Raw genomic sequence first — 16,377 nt, 5'->3', positions numbered from 1 at the left:
GTCAGGGTCAGGGTGTCTTCATTCTTAATCGCCTTGGACACAGAGTTACGTGTAACTTCACTGCTACAGAGGACCTGGAAGGAAGCGTAGATGAAGTCAGGTAGCACTATCACCCCCAACTTCTACTGAACCCTCCTTTGTTAAAGGAGGTATCTAGTTCACATTTTCATCACCTCAAACCTTTTTTTCTTGAGATTTATCTTTTTAAAAACATCAATATGATCATTTTACTAATTGGCCACAGGTGTCCCCTCACTTACAGGAGGTGTTATCACGGACTGGAATACCCATGTGACGCCACCACAGGTGGCCAGCGCAACCTCATCCTCCATCCCTACCTACCGCAGTCACTCTGCTCAGGCTAGGCAGCTTCTCTGGGTAGCACCAGCTCCCGGGCTCCTTCCCGCCCTAACAGCTTGCAGCGACTGCTCTCTAAGTGGAAAACAGCCCTGTCCCGCTTTCACCTGCCTGACTCTTACTGACCCTGGAATCTGTTATGCCACTTCCCAAGGAGGTTGTCTTTCATGGCCAAGTTCAGATTTATTTCTACTAATGTACCTTCTGATACACTCTATTTTTCCTTTGTGCACTTAGTAAATATGTTGTGAAATAGTTTCTGGTAGGTAGTTTGTTTTTGTTTTGTTTTGTTGTTTTTTTCTGTCTCTCTCCTACTGAAATGTAAGCTTCATGACACAGGGATGGGATCTTCTCTGTCACCACCATAACCTCAAAGCTCACACATAAGCAATGCTGGCTAAGTACTTGGGGAAGGTAAGATTCTACCAATTCCTTACATTTCCTTACCAGGACCTGAAGCAGTAGGAATATTGTTAGTATACAGAAATACTCTCCCACCAAAGAAGGTAATGCCCAAAATTCCATTTTGAATGGCTACTTTATTATTCTGTCATGACAGCAGAGGGGAAAGTCTAGACCGGAAGTCATTTAATGACACTCACACTGTCCTTCCAGCATATAGAATACGTATTTGAGAAATTTAATCAATGATGGTTTGTAACCAATTTGCTGAGAAATAGAGTTGATGCTTCCTATGTTATCATACTCTTTTGGCAAACACTGTGGATGTGAGAACATCCACACTTTTGGTAATTTGTGTGTGTGTGTGTGTGCAACATTAAAACTGCAGACTGCTGGGTGTAGTGACACTCACCTGTTATCCCAGTGGCTCTGGAGGCCGAGGCAGGAGGATGGCAAAATCAAAGCCATCCTCAGCAACCTAGCAAGGCCTTAAACAACCTAGAGAGACCTTGTCTCAAAATAACAAAAAATAAAAAGGACTGGGGATGTAGCTCAGTGGTTAAGCACCCCTAAGTTCAATTCCCTGGTACAAAAACAAAAACAAAAACAAAAACATGAAGTCTGTCAAATCGACTCAACCTAAACAGGTTTCAACCAGAAAGACAGGAGCAAATTTCAACTACATCTTGGTTGTCTATAACTAACAAACTATCCAACGTTTGGTGACTTAGAACAATGATTATTTGTTTTGCTAGAAAAAAAATCATAATTTGGACAAGGTCCCACGTGGACTGCTCACCTCCACTCCCCTCAGCAGCTGCCAGAGGGATCTTACCAGCCCTGGAGTTTCCACCTCCCAATGGCTCATCCGCAGGGCAGCAAGTTTGTGCTGATTGTCAGCTTGATAGTCTGCTGGCACTTTGAGCCAGGGCCCTTGGTGGATCTTTCCCTGGGACTGCCTGGGATTCCAGGTGAAAGTTCTAGAAGACTGAAAGCAGATGCTGCATTCTCTCAAAGTTCTGGCCTAGAAAGTGGCACAGTGTTATTTCTGATCTATCCTGTTGGTCAAAGTCGTCTGGGCTTGTCTCTGGAAAGAGGCAGCTGAGTAATCCAGTACCTGTGCTGGTCTCCTTGGCATTCAAAAGAGAACCAGGGACTTGACTGTCACTCACTGCTGGTGTTGCTTTTGTCTTGTTTTCCCCTCTCTTTGGAATTTTCAAGAATCTTTTGAAGTAGCTGTTAAAAAGAATTGTCAACAAGATGAAAATGGATCCTGATTACACGTAGTCCATCACTTCATCACCTCTAGGCCTAATAAAACTAACAGCCAGAACAAAATGATGTTGTACTTTTGCTCTCCCCAAGCCTTTTGCCCCAAACAATACATATTTAATCTGGACTTGCAGAGAAATGAGTCAAATAAAAACCTCATCTCAATGGTAGGTTTTACAAAGTCTGCAGCAAGACTGAAGACGTGCCTTCAAAAGTTAGCCAGGGCCCCATCTGTGTGCAGAGGAAGAGTGCAAAGAATAAAATATGACTATCAAGACCGCGCCAGGCTCCTGGGTCTCAGTAAACTAGGAAAGAAAGTCTTCTTGAAGCAGCTGAGGCTTGGATTAAACCTCGCATGGCAAGAGGGCAAGGATTTGGACAGGTGTAAAAGAGGGGAGAGGCAGAGGTTATTCTAAGCAGTGGGGTGTCTAAAATTAGAAAAGAAGTTTTGGCCTAAGCACAAAGTTCCCACATGGAGAGGGAGACAGACTGGGGAGGAGATTGGGGTCAAATTGTTGAGGACCTTGCATGGAAGTATAGAGCTTCAGTACAGTGACAGTAGCCGCATCCATCCCCATCCCCAGGAAGTGGAATCAGGTGCCTGGCAGGCATATGGACTGAGCAACAGAAGCAAAACCAAATGGAAATGGATATTCAAGAAGGGATCTAATGACAACTGAGACTGCACCAGAGTCAGGTGGGTAGCTCTTGAGCGGAGATCAGATGTGGAATGGCATTAAAAAGGGATCTGAAGGCCAGACTGGTCTGTTACATCATGAGACAGCCCCTCAGAGAAATGCCTAGATAGTAAGAGTGGAGAAATGGGAGTAGGAAGGACCTGTGTGACACTGTTGAAGACTCTGCCGCTGGCTGATGTGGAGTTTAAATCATTCTGTGACTTGTTAGTAACCAGGCTTGGGAGGCCTCAGGCCTTTCAGATTACCTCCACCAAGCAGTGAGGTTCTTCCCTGCTGCAGAGCCTAAAGCTGCTCTGTTCCCTGCTATAAAAGGGAGGTATATAGTAGGGAAGTGGCAAGCTAAGAGTTTTCCTTCAAGATTAACCATGTGATCCAGGTCCAGAGGCACACACCTCTTAGGTGGCAACTGAGGAGGCTGAGACAGAAGAATCAAAAGTTTAAGACCAGCCTCACCTTCTTAGCAAGGCCCCCTCAGCAACTCGGTGAGACCCTGTCTCAAAATAAAAAATAAAAAGGGCTCAGTGGTAAAGTGCCCTGGGTTCAATTCCCAGTTTAAAAAAAGAGTAATCATGTGAACAGACCATGAGTGACATATCAATTCTGAATAAATGAGATCTTACATCACAAATCATATAGAGGTGTAAAGTATTTTATATATGGAAATAATGCAAGGTATCTGGAAACTCACAAAAATCTGATTAAACAGTTAGAATCAGTATGAGTCATTCCTTTGGGCCGAGGAGGAAAATGCAACATTGGCAGCATAAGAAGCTCGTCTGAATACTTCACATTAGTAGAGAGTACAACTCTCTAGTTCTGATCACTTTTTATTCAGCTATGATTATTTGTAGATATACCTGAACTCTTGTGCAGTTTGGTGCCCATCAGCTTCGGGAGTATACACAGATCAGTTGGGGGACAAGATGGCTCTTGGTTAGAGTGAATCACCTCCAGTTTTTCCCTGCTGCAGAGCCCAAAGTTGTCCTATCCTCTTGCACAGACCCGAAACCTCAATAAAGACCAGAGGACTCACCAGCAGCCAAGTTCACATAACTACCACAAAGATAATTAAAATAAAATACCTTTCTAGAATAGTGATCCCAGAAGCTCTCAGGTATAGCTGAAAAAAAACATAACAGTCATATAATTTCTCACACGTTATAGTCCCTTCATTTTATAGGAAAAAAATACCATACTAAAATCCAAAGGTAGAGAAATGCAAATTAAACTACACTGAGATTCCATCTCACCCCAGTCAGAAAGGCAATTTTCAAGAAGACAAGTAACAATTAATGTTGGCAAGGATGTGGGGGTAAAGTTACACTCCATATGTTGCTGGCAGAACTGCAAATTGGTGTAATCACTATGTAAAGCAGTAGGGAGATTCCTCAGAAAATTTGGAATGGAACAACCATTTGACCCAGCTATCCCACTCCTCAGTTTATACCCAAAGGACTTAAAATCAGCATACTACAGTGATGTGGCCACATCAATGTTTATAGCAACTCAATTCACAACAGCCAAACTATGGAACCAACCTAGGTGCTTTTCAACAAATGAATGGAAAAAGAAAATGTGGTATATATACACAATGGAATATTACTCAGTCATAAAGAAGAATGAAATTATGGTATTTGCAGGTAAATGGATGGAACTAGAGACTATCATGCTAAGTGAACTAAGCCTGTCTCAAAAAACCAAAGTCCCTATGTTCTCTCTGATATGCAGATAACACACAATGGGGAGTGGGGCATTAGGGAAGAATAGAAGTTCAGTGGATTAGAAAAAGGAGAATGAAGGGAAGGGAGAAGGAATGGGAATAGGAAAGACCATAGAAGGAATCAGATATAACTTTCCTATGTTCATATGTGAATGCACAACCAAAGAAACTCCACATCATGTATAACCACAAGAATGAGATCCTAATTAGAATAAGTTTATACTCCATGAATGTATAATATGTCAAAATACACTCAACTGTCTTGTATATCTAAGAAATTTTAAAAGTGAAAAAAAGATCCAGGGAGGTTAAGTGAATTATTTAAGAGTTCACAACTACTTACTGGTGGATCCAAGGTTAGAATCAAGGTTTTCAGGGCTGGGGATATAGCTCAGTTGATAGAGTGCTTGCAGAGCAAGCACAAGGCTCTGGGTTCGATCCCCAGCACCACAAAAAGACAAAAGAAATCAGGGTGTTCTGTTTTAAGTTATGGTGTCAATGATGGGTCTTTTAAATTTTTGCTTATTCTGTCTGTTGGGAGGTTTGGAAGGCCAGAAAAACAATTCAGAATAATTCTTTATTGATCCTGTAGATCTCCCCTAGTCTAATGGCATTCTCTGATTCTGTAATAGTTACCACAATTACAAAAGTTACCATTTCCTGACTGATTTGCTTGAAAGAGTCCTATAGATTAAGATCTAGTTAAAAGAGCACATCAAGCCACCATAGATGATTATAAACAAATTGGCCCTCTTGACCTTCCTTTGGGAGTTCTATAAAGTCCAGAAGATTAAGACCATGACTTTTGTGTTTTTCTCTTACCTTAATGGCAAGTTTATTGGAGATACTTGATAAACACTAACTGATTGATTAAGAAGCAAAAAGCCTCCCTGAAAAATCCAACCCTGGAAAATGCAGTTGTAAATAGGCGTCCATCCTGATCCAAAGACCTGCTTTCCAATGTTCTGATCTATGAGCTGACAATAGGGGCATCAAATATGGTATGAGTTAACCGTCCCTTGAGGTGGTGGTGTGGTTTTGTGAACTGTGTGGAGAATGAAGGATGAGGATATGTTGAGGATGAGGATGCAGAGCATGGGGGTTTTCCAGAACTTTGGAATTTATTTTGAATCATTGCAATGACCTGAGATGGGGTGGGTGTGGTGGCACCTCTAAATCATCATTGCAGGACTATGTCCTGACATTAAGTCTCATCTCAAATTTTCCGTGATAGAATTCACTCAGAGACTAACTCAGATCAATGTTAATGGAACTGGAGAAAGGACTCACTCCAGAGACAGTACCAAGAGGGTGATGATATGGCATTTCAGTGCCATGAGACTGGCGGCCTCAGAAGGCGGGATGAAGAAAGGAGAAAGGAGATGTACAGCAGTGGAATGTCACTTTCATTCTTCCTGGTTTTGGTCTGAGTTCTCTGATCAAAATTCCAAGCGTGTTAAGGTGCCCTACACTCAAAGTCTTAAAACTTGGGTTTACTGCTTGATCAGCTATGACTTTTGGCAAGGGACTTAACATTTCTGCCCATTGGGTTCATCACATGTAAAACGGGCTTAACAAAATCTACCTTGGATGTTTGTTTTAAGGATTAAATGAGGGGCTGGGGAGATAGCTCAGTTGGTAGAGTGCTTGCCTTGCAAGCACAAGGCCCTGGGTTCGATCCCCAGCACCCAAAAAAAAAAAAAAAAGGGGGGGGGGATTAAATGAGTTAATGGGTAAAGAATGCTTGCTTTGGGACCAGCAGTATATGACCAGTGAAGCAGAACAGAGAGCCTGGAAGTAAACCTACGCATCTAGAACAAACTGATGTTTGACTAAAGTGCTAAGAACATGCATTGGGAAGGAGCAGTCTTTTTAACAAATGATGTTAGGAAATTTGGATATCCTTATGCAGATGAAACTAGACTCCCGTCTCTCACCAGCTACAGAATCCACTAAAAATGGATCGAAGACTTAAACTGACCTGAAATTATGTAAGACCTGAAACTATGAAACTGCTGGAAGAAAACATGGAAGATGATTCAGAACATTGGAATGGGCAAAGATCTTTTTGGAGAAGACCCCTAAAACCCAGAAAACAAAAGCAAAAATAAGCAAATGAGGTTATATCAAACTAAAAATCTTCTGCAGAGGGAGGAAAACAATTCACAGAATGAATTTTCTCCCAACCTACAGAATGGGAGAAAATATTTGCAAACCACACATCTGACAAGGGGCTGATAAGTAGAATTTATAAGGAACTCCAAAAACTCAATAGTAAAAACAAGCAACCTGATTGAACACTGGACAATAGAACTAACTAGAAATTTCTCAAATGAAGACATGCAAATAGGACAACAGACATATGAAAAAAATACTCAACATCATTGTATGTTTTCAAACTTAAATGTCCCCAAAGCACCATAGGCTAAAGGCTCTTGGTTGTCAGCCTGTGGTGCTATTGAGAGGTGGTGGAACATTTAAGAGGCAGGGCCTAGTGGAAGGAAGTAAGATATTTGAGCTCCCATCATGACACTGCCTTACTATAGGCCCAAAGCAACAGGGTCAAATGAGCATGGACTGAATTCCAAAACCATGGTAAATAAAAATTTCCTCCTTAGAAGTTTTTTTTTTTCTTTTTAATCTCAGGTAATTTGTCATAGGTACTGAACGATAACTAACATGATCACTAATAATCAAGAAAAAGCAAATCAAAATCACAATGAGATACTACCTCACCCTTGTAAGAATAGCTTTTATTGGACTGGATATGTAGCTCAGTGCTTACTGAGCATGAGTGAGACCTCGGTTCAATCCCCAGTACTACCCAAAAAAAGAGGCTATTATCAAAAAGACCAAAGATAACAAGTGCTGGTAAAGATATGAAGAAAAGGGAACACTTACACACTGTTGGTGGGAGTGTAAATGAGTACAGTCATTTAGGAAAGCAGAATGGAAGTTCCTCAAAAATTAGAAATAGAAATACCATATGATCCAGTAATCTCATTTCTGGGTATAGAAGTCTGTTTATCAAAGAGACATGTGCACTCTCGTATATATGGCAGTACTATTCACAATAGTTGAGAAATGGAAACCACTTAAGTGTCCATCAAATGATGATTAGACAGAGAAAATGTGGTACATACACACAATGGGATGCTACTCAACCATTAAAAAAGGAAATTCTGTCATTTGCTGTAGCTTGGATGGATCTGGAGAACATTCTGCTAAATGAAACAAACCAGGCACAGAAAGGCAAATACTGAGATCACATGTGGAATCTGAAAACTTATTACTGCTGGTTGTCACTGCTCCCCTTTGACATGACATCACTTTGGAAAGAAGGAAACTGATGCTTAGAACAACTAGCAAATGTGGTGCCTCTGATTCAAACCCACACTTTGTTTACTCCTCCATCCAAGTCCTTAACCAATATGTGATGTCTCCAATGACACTCAGCATTGTTTTAAACCTCCACTCTTCTCTAAAAGGATGGGCACACATGATTCTCAGAATTCAAAGTAATATCTTTAATGGTAAAAAATAAAGTCACATTTATAAAGGTTTCCAGCAGAGTTCCTGATACCTCTTTGGCATTCTAAATTTTCCTTCTTTCTCCTTCTCTTTCCTTTCTCTGTCTCCTTCCCTTTCTTCATCCACTAACTTAATGCATCTAGCTCCTAAACTGTAACTGCATCTGTATTTCTATAGATTATATGAACAGTGTGGTTCCATCAAGGACAGTAATTAAAAATACTGAAGAACTCTTATCCTACAGCAGAAGTTGTGATTTTGCAATTCATTTTCAAACTGTGTCCATGCTTCTGGGACACAAACACACACACACACACACACACACACACACACACACACACAAATTACGTCTTGGAAAGAAGTCCTATAGTACTTTGAGTACATTACAGATAGTCCCACTCTTTTGCCTCCCTCCTCCAAGGCTTTCATAATGCCAGTCCTAAACTGCCCTTTGATTCCATGTAGAGAGCCTTTTATGTGATTTCTGATTCATTTTGTTTCGCCAGTGGAAATCAATCTTTCTTTCTTTCTTTCTTTCTTTCTTTCTTTCTTTCTTTCTTTCTTTCTTTCTTTCTTTCTTTCTCTCTTCTTTTTTTCTTTCTGCACCCTTGTGTCTCCACTTTTGTTTTCTTTTGACTCTTTGGGCATGCCAGGATTTATGAAGGGCATAATGTTCCAAAGGCTCTCAGAGATTTAGGTGAATTTATGACCCTCTTTCCTCCCCTGCTCTCACCAGTCTTTCATTTTTCAGGCCTCTAGTGGAGCACTTCCACTGCGGGTAAGAACTTCAAGAAGGTTTCCATGCAAGGGGCTCCTGGAGTACTTCAGCAAACACAAATCAGATTTTCAACAACAGCTAAATTACTTCTTTCCAATGTTGAGCCACTGACATGTACCAGAGGAATGTTTATAATAGCTTTCAGGACCCATACCTCATAGAGGAAAGATTCATTTCAGCACACTTCTTTTTTTTTTTTTTTTTTTTTTTAAACATCCATAGTAAAAAAGCCCACTCTTTTGAAATCCTCTCTTAGGAAAATTGTTCCCTTGCACTTCAGTTTATAAAAAAAGTTGTAATGCATGTTGATTTATAATAAAATACATAATAGAAAATAAATTCTAAGCCTGGAGAAAACACAAATAAGTGAAATTAGCTACCAAGAAATACTTTTGTGAATGTTTTGGAAGGAGAACAAATATAAGACATTCATAACTTCTCAGAAATAAAAATTTCAGACCCAGAAACACCACATGAATCATCTTGTCCAGATGCCTCATTTTACAAACAAGATCTTGAGAAGGCAACTGATTTCACCAAAAGTTGCCAAAGTTCCTGGGCAGTTGCATGACATTTATTCCAAAACACAAGTACCTCTGAATGAAAAATAATCACTGTACTTTATCTTTGGTTACCATTTAACAAAACAATTGCCCTGGAAATGTAGCCCCTTGTTTTTACATGTTTGCAAGGATCTTAAGCCCAACTAATCGTGGGTACTAAAGGGATCACTACAATATCAGGAACTCAAAATTCAAAATACTCTCCTCATCTCATGGATGCAAATCTTATGTCTTGAGGTCTTCAGGACACTCATGTCAGTCTGTGGACACCATCTTCCTTTTGGCATCTACTGACCTGATACTCCAAGTTATTTCCTAATATTCTTGAACTCTGTCAACTACTTGCTGTGCCCTGCATGAGAGTACTGCTATCAGTGCCAAGGGTGGTTCCACATTAAGAACTGAACTGCCTTTCTCCTTTCTAGGTTGCCCTTTGTTACATAGGTTTATAACCTGTGAGCTCGGATTTTTGGTGTGTCTATTTCACTCTTCTTTCTCCCTTAGCTAACCAGATTTTTTTTAACATGGCAGACTACATTGCTGTGACTACAACTCAACAATTTATATGATTCACTCCTGGAGAAACTTCCCTACTGCCCTGAAATCCCTTCAATTCCAGGTTCTCATAAAAATCAGAAGAACCCGTGTTGTCTAGGATGTCCACTTCAGTCCAAAATGATTGTTTAATACAAATGTTTCTGCAAGACAACAGCCTTTGGGGAAATGGAACTAACTTCCAAAGAAAGGGAAATAGCTCATGGGCTAGGCAGAGATCCGAACAGGTCCACTGTGGGATTCATGTCTAAGTCAGACATCATGATACCCATTCCTGTCCCCATTTCCTCTTTTTCTACACAAATATTTTCCCCTGTGAGAATTAAAGTAGGTGAATGAGTAGAAGACATTCCTGAACATTTCTGAATATCAGTAGTGAGCCAAACTTGGCCTAAAGCGTATACTTTATTGTATAAATTAGCTCACCTGCCCATATTTAAAATATGGCTGCATAATTCACCCAGAAGAAAAATCTCATCCATTATAATAATCTGAGCATAGACTTAATTTTCATGGTTTAACTCTCTTGAGAAAATACCCAAAGTCAATAGTGATTATATGTTGGGTAATAAAGTTACCCTTTAGCCACACTTTCTCTAATCTACGACATCTCCTATAAAATCCCTGTCTTTGAACCATGCATCTGAGCCACACCTTCTCTCCAAAATACTTAAAATCCTTAAGTGTTAATTGAACTGGTGTTAAACACTGGTGTGTAATTATTTACAAATTAATTATCTCATTTATTTACTGGGGAAACATAACTTGTGTTCATAGACTGAAAAAGGAAATATTTCCTTCAACTCAAAATTTAATTATCCATGATAACTTTGTATTCTGACTTCCTAGATTTGAGACAGACTTCTTTCATTCCACTCAACCCACAAGGTACATACCCGACTGTATAGCTCCCAAAGGACAGTGCCCTCACCAGAGGCTCACAGCATGGACTGACTGAGGCCAAGTAGCCTCTCCAAAGAAGAACAATTTGCAAAAAGACTCATCTTGTTTATTGTAAAGCATGAAAATGCAATTGTGTAATTTGCAATTAAAATGAGTCTTCCAGTCTTTAAATTTGAATTGCTGAGTCCCTTAACATATTGCCTGATATATTTTGTATTTCCTGTGATTATATCTCCTCTTCCCTGTGATGGCAGAGTCCATACATTAAACTTCAAATCCTCCACAGCTATTTTTATCTTACCTTATGCATTGCAACATCAACTGCCTATTGACTTAAACTGGGTGCAAACCACTTACATTTTAATTGCATTTTTAAAATTAAATTGGATCCTCCAACTGAACTCTGAAGGGCATAAACACAAAGCTATTTACCATTCTTTATTTTCTGAGAGTTTATTTTGGATTTTAAGTGATGTTTATAAAATACTAAACCTTCAGCTTCCTGTCCAATCAAAGTTATTTGAAATAAAAGATAAAAATTACATCATGACTAAAGCAAAAGTTGCAGTCAGCAGTCTTAGGTTCTGTTACCAGTTCCCGAATTGATCACTTCTACTGAAGTAATCTTCTCTAATTGGAAAGATCTTCTTAGAGGGTAAGTGGAAACACCCACCAAGAGGTACTGATACAAACTTCTTCAGGCTAAATGCTACTGAGGTAAACTCTTGGTAGAAATGATGTCACTGAAACTCAACTTAGTCACTCAGGGACATTCTCTTCTTGGGCTTTCATCATCAGAGTGCAACAGAGGCCAGACCAGCACTCTAGAAGAGTCAGACAAGAGTCAGAGGGAAGAGCCAGCATCTTCCTGCAGAGTCTCTTATACTGAAGACCCTGTCAGTGATGAATCTCTCTGTTCATATCATCCATTTTTCTTTGAGTAGAAGAAAGAGTACCAAGGAAATACCAGGGTTCTGACCAGTGATAGGAAAGATGAGAGGGTCTGCTTACCAGGGCTCCATTTATATAACTGTCCCCTTGACACTTGATGTCAGTTACAGATATTATTTGAGTCATCCTTCAAGTTGGGCCATCAACAAAGACCTCTAAAATCTGCTGCCTCTCTTCATTCATTGGCAATACTGCTTTGGGTCCAATCCTTCTTTATAGAATACTTTTTAAAAAAATATTCTGCTTCTAAAGAAATCTACTCTTCAAGGACCAGTAAGCACCTTGCATTTCCCATGGCATTTTCACTAGTTAAAAGGGTAAAGAAAGCTCTCCTTTCCACACTGCACTTTTTTGTTGTTGTTGTTGTGCTGGGGATTGAACCCAGGGCCTCGTGCATGCAAGGCAAAGCATTCTACCAACTGAGCTATCTCCCCAGTCCTCCAGACTGCATTACTATAGCTAATCATGGGCTTTGTGATTTTAAGTCTTATTCCAAATGACATCATAACACTGTCATGTATATCTAATCTCCTCAATTAGAGCATACATTCCTGGTAGAAGGGAAACAGATCTTGGGTGGTTTTGTTATCTGTTGCTATTCACTATAATGTTATGTTTAGTATTTAAGAAATAAACTTTTCCAAGCTTAAAAACATTAATGAACACACACACACACACACACACACACACACACACACACACACATATTTTTTACTAAAGTTAAGAAAAATTTATACAAATAAAACACCTAGAAAACACATAGCCCAAAGCCCTGTCCTTTCAAAATCCCTTTGTAATGGTTACACTGCATCTCTGCACAACTTTCTCATCATTTTCAGGCACCAAAAATAAAGTTTCTTTTGAAGATTTTTTGGATGATGATATTTTTAATAGACTAGAAAATTTGTTTTCAGAAAACTGAAATAATACTTTGAAGCATCCTCCATGTTGTATCCCAAGAATTCTTGTTCCCTATGTCACTCATATAAACCTCATTCCTGCAATTTCTATAAATAGAAAAGCCAAAAAGAATGTTAACACAAATGTAATAGTTGCTTATTTTAAAACTACTTTAGTTGCTTTAAATTTCTATTCTGCAGGTGATGCTGAGGTCAAGGACACAGAGACCAGGCTAGCTGAATTAGCCAGCAAAGTAGTAGAGATCCCGTGGATCACCTCCACATCCCAAATCACATGCCTTGGGGATGGAGGGCCTGGCGTGCATCCTCCATTCACTCATCCCTTCATTCATTCATTCCATGATTTTATTGATCATCTACTGAATGCCAGAGAAACTGCTAGATACTGGGCATACAATGATGAGTAAAAATATCCACTATTAAACCTAATGGTACTTTCCTATTTAGTGGGCCAGTCAAGCAATAAAGAAGCAAATGGGCAACTATAAATAAAAATTGTGAAACTAGGGGTGGAGCTCAGTGGCAGAGCATTTACCCAGCTTGCATGAGACCCAGGTTTGATCCCCAGCACTGCCAAAAACAAAATGAAACAAAAAACTGACTAGTTTGGGCCTTGAGGAAACCTGTGTTAAAGACAGTGTGGTCGGTGTTAAGAAAGTACAGATAAGTTGTTACCTGTAGGATGAACAGTCAAACACACGGTGATGATTGGGAGGAGCATTCCTGGGACAGGTATGAAGGCTATTAAGTTCAGAATCTTTGGGGATGGAAAAGAAGCCAGAGAGCTGGCGCCTGGACTCGAGGGTGTGTTGCAGAAGTGAGTTCAGAGCAATGGAGAAGAACAAATCCTAGGGTTCACTTAAACCATGGCAAGTTGCTTAGATTCTTTTTTTTTTTAAACATGAAATGAAAAACTAGTGAAAGTTCAAAATAAGGAAATAATTTGAATCAATGTATATATTTAAAAGATTTTAAGGCTGTTTTGCTGGGGTCAGAAAGACAGGAAGGATGGAGCCATCACAGTCTTCAAGATGCAGGGGAGGAAGGGGTTGAGGAGCCAGAAAGAAATGGATGGGCTTGAGGTGTATTTTTCACATTCATGATGACTGACTGGTATGGTCTGAAAGTTTGTGTCCCCCAAATATTTGGGTTGAAATCCTAACCCTCCATATGATTGTATTAGAAGGTAGGAGGTGATAAAGCCTGAGGAGATGTCATGAACACAAGTGCCCTTACAAAACCAGCCCTAGGCAATTATCAGGAATACAAGCAAGAAAAAATGTTGACGAGGATGTGGGGAAAAGGTTCACTCATACGTTGCTGGTAGAACTGCAAATTGGTGCAACCATTATGGAAAGTAGTATGGAGATTCCTCAGAAAACTTGGAATGGAACCACCATTTGACCCAGCTATCCCATTCTTCGGTTTATACTCAAAGGACTTAAAATTGGCACATGCAGCTTAACTCACAATTGCTTACTATGGACCAACCCAGTGCCCTTCAACGGATGAATTGATAAAGATAATGTGATATATACACACAACGGAATATTACTCAACCTTAGGGAAGAATAAAATTATGGCATTTGCTGGTAAATGGATGGAGCTGGAGAATATCATGCTAAGCGAAATAAACCAATCCCAAAAAACCAAAGGTTGAATGTTTTCTCTGATATGCGAATGCAAATTCACAATAAGTGGGGGTGGCTAGGGAAGAATAGAGGCACTTTGAATTAGACAGAGGGGAGTGAAGGGAGGATAGGGGGTATGGAGGTAGGAAGGATAGTAAAATGAATCAGACATTATGACCCTATGCACATATATAGCTACATAACTAGTGTGATTCTACATCATGTACAACCAGAAGAATGAGAAATTATACTACATTTGTGTATGATGTGTCAAAAGACATTCTACTGTCACATATAACTAATTAGAACAAATTTTTTTAAATGCTTTAAAAGCTTTTTTAAAAATATAAAAAAGAAACAGGCCCCAGGGAGCTTGCTGTCCCTTCCACCTTGTGAGGCCGCAGCTTAGAAGCACACTAAGAAAAAAAAAGTGCAGCCTCACTAACCTGGAATTTGCAATTACTTGGATTTTTGAATTCTGAGACCTCAAAACTGTGATAAATAAAAATTTTTTAAACCACTCAGTTTACTACATTTTGCTACAGCAACCAGACTGAGACAGTAGAATTTGTGTCCCAGTAACTTTTTCATACAGGTACAGACACACAAAGATGCATAAACGTGAATACAAGAAAGATTATCTTTTATTTCATCCTTGAAACAACAGAATTATTTCCTAATGGATTGTGTGTGTGCCTTTCACTACAGCACAGCATCTCAAGTCTTGGAAACAGGCACTACCACCTATTTCCTCTTTCATAAGGAATTACGCTGGAGATTGAACCCAGGGACTCATGCATGCCAGGTAAATGCTCTACCACAGAGCCACATCCCCAGCTGCTCTGCGTGCTTTTTATTACAGAAATCTCAGAAAACTTGGCTTTTTAAAGACATGGTATCATTAAGAGGAATGTAGTACAATCCCATGTTGAAAATGTCCATATCCTTAAGCCCATAATATGCCTGTGGCAGACATTTATTAAGTGCTGCCTTGTTTTCCTTAAAATTTTGAAATATCCTGCTGTACCCCTAAGAGTTCCTTGAGGTTCCCTGGGGCCCCTAGGCACACAGTGTAGGAAATGCTGCCCTAGAGGGCTGCAAGAAATTTTATGTTATTCTTAATCCATTTTCACAGAGCAAAGAGAATTCAGAATAAGCATGGGCCATAGTCCATTTCTAATCTTTAATCTCCTCCTTCTCACTCTGTGGCACCAGGTTACCATGACCATTTGTTTTTCCAAAGTCATTTCCATGATAAACTTCCCACACTCAAGATCCTCCTGTGGGTTCCACTGATCTTGTTGGATTTAAGCACCAAACTTGGACGGACTTGTCTCCTCCATCAATTAAATGTCCCTTCCATTCTTCTCCAGTTCCCTGCTCCAGCTCTCCATGAACCCCCTCATCCCTGCCCAGGACATCTTTTCCCAGCTATTGGGAATTGTGCTGAGGGAAACTGAGCTTATTCACAGTACAATCTTAAATTACCTGACTTCCTAAGCTTCTGTTTCCTTAACAGTAAAATAGGGAGAATGTCACCTACCACAGAGGAATATTGGGGGGATTAAGTAATGTCTTCCTATACAATGCTCAGATCAGTGCCTGGCAGGAAAGAAGAAGTCAGTCACTGTCAGTCACAGTGGTTATTGTTGTTTTCATTTTTTCAGTTATAGATGATCCCTCTTGCATGTGCTTGCTTTTCTGCAAATACAGTGAAGGTGCCTTCTCAAAGGGAGGCACCAAATTCTGATGTTGGGCTTTATAAGGAAAATAAAGCCCTTTCATAAACAACTGTAAAACAACCATGTAACTGAATGCATTATTTAATCAGCATTCTGAGTTTTATGTAAGTTGTTTTCCCAAACTTTTACCTATACTGTATGCTGAAACCTTTTAAAAAAAAAAAAATGTTAACCAATCTATTTGGAATCCTCTGAAATGCTTCTGTGTCCTCTTTAAGGGGCTGCTGGATATAAATTAAATTAGTTTTGATTCATTATCAGCAACACATACATTCATCACTAAGCAGTGATTCTGCCTTGTGACCTCCCCACCTCTGTCCTCTGCCATTTCTCTCCCCACCATGTTTCCCTGGA

Source organism: Sciurus carolinensis, chromosome 6, assembly GCF_902686445.1.
Source record: "Sciurus carolinensis chromosome 6, mSciCar1.2, whole genome shotgun sequence".
In the NCBI taxonomy this organism is placed as follows: Eukaryota; Metazoa; Chordata; class Mammalia; order Rodentia; family Sciuridae; genus Sciurus; species Sciurus carolinensis.
The sequence above is the reverse complement of the archived record's forward strand: the minus strand, read 5'-3'. Positions refer to the sequence as shown.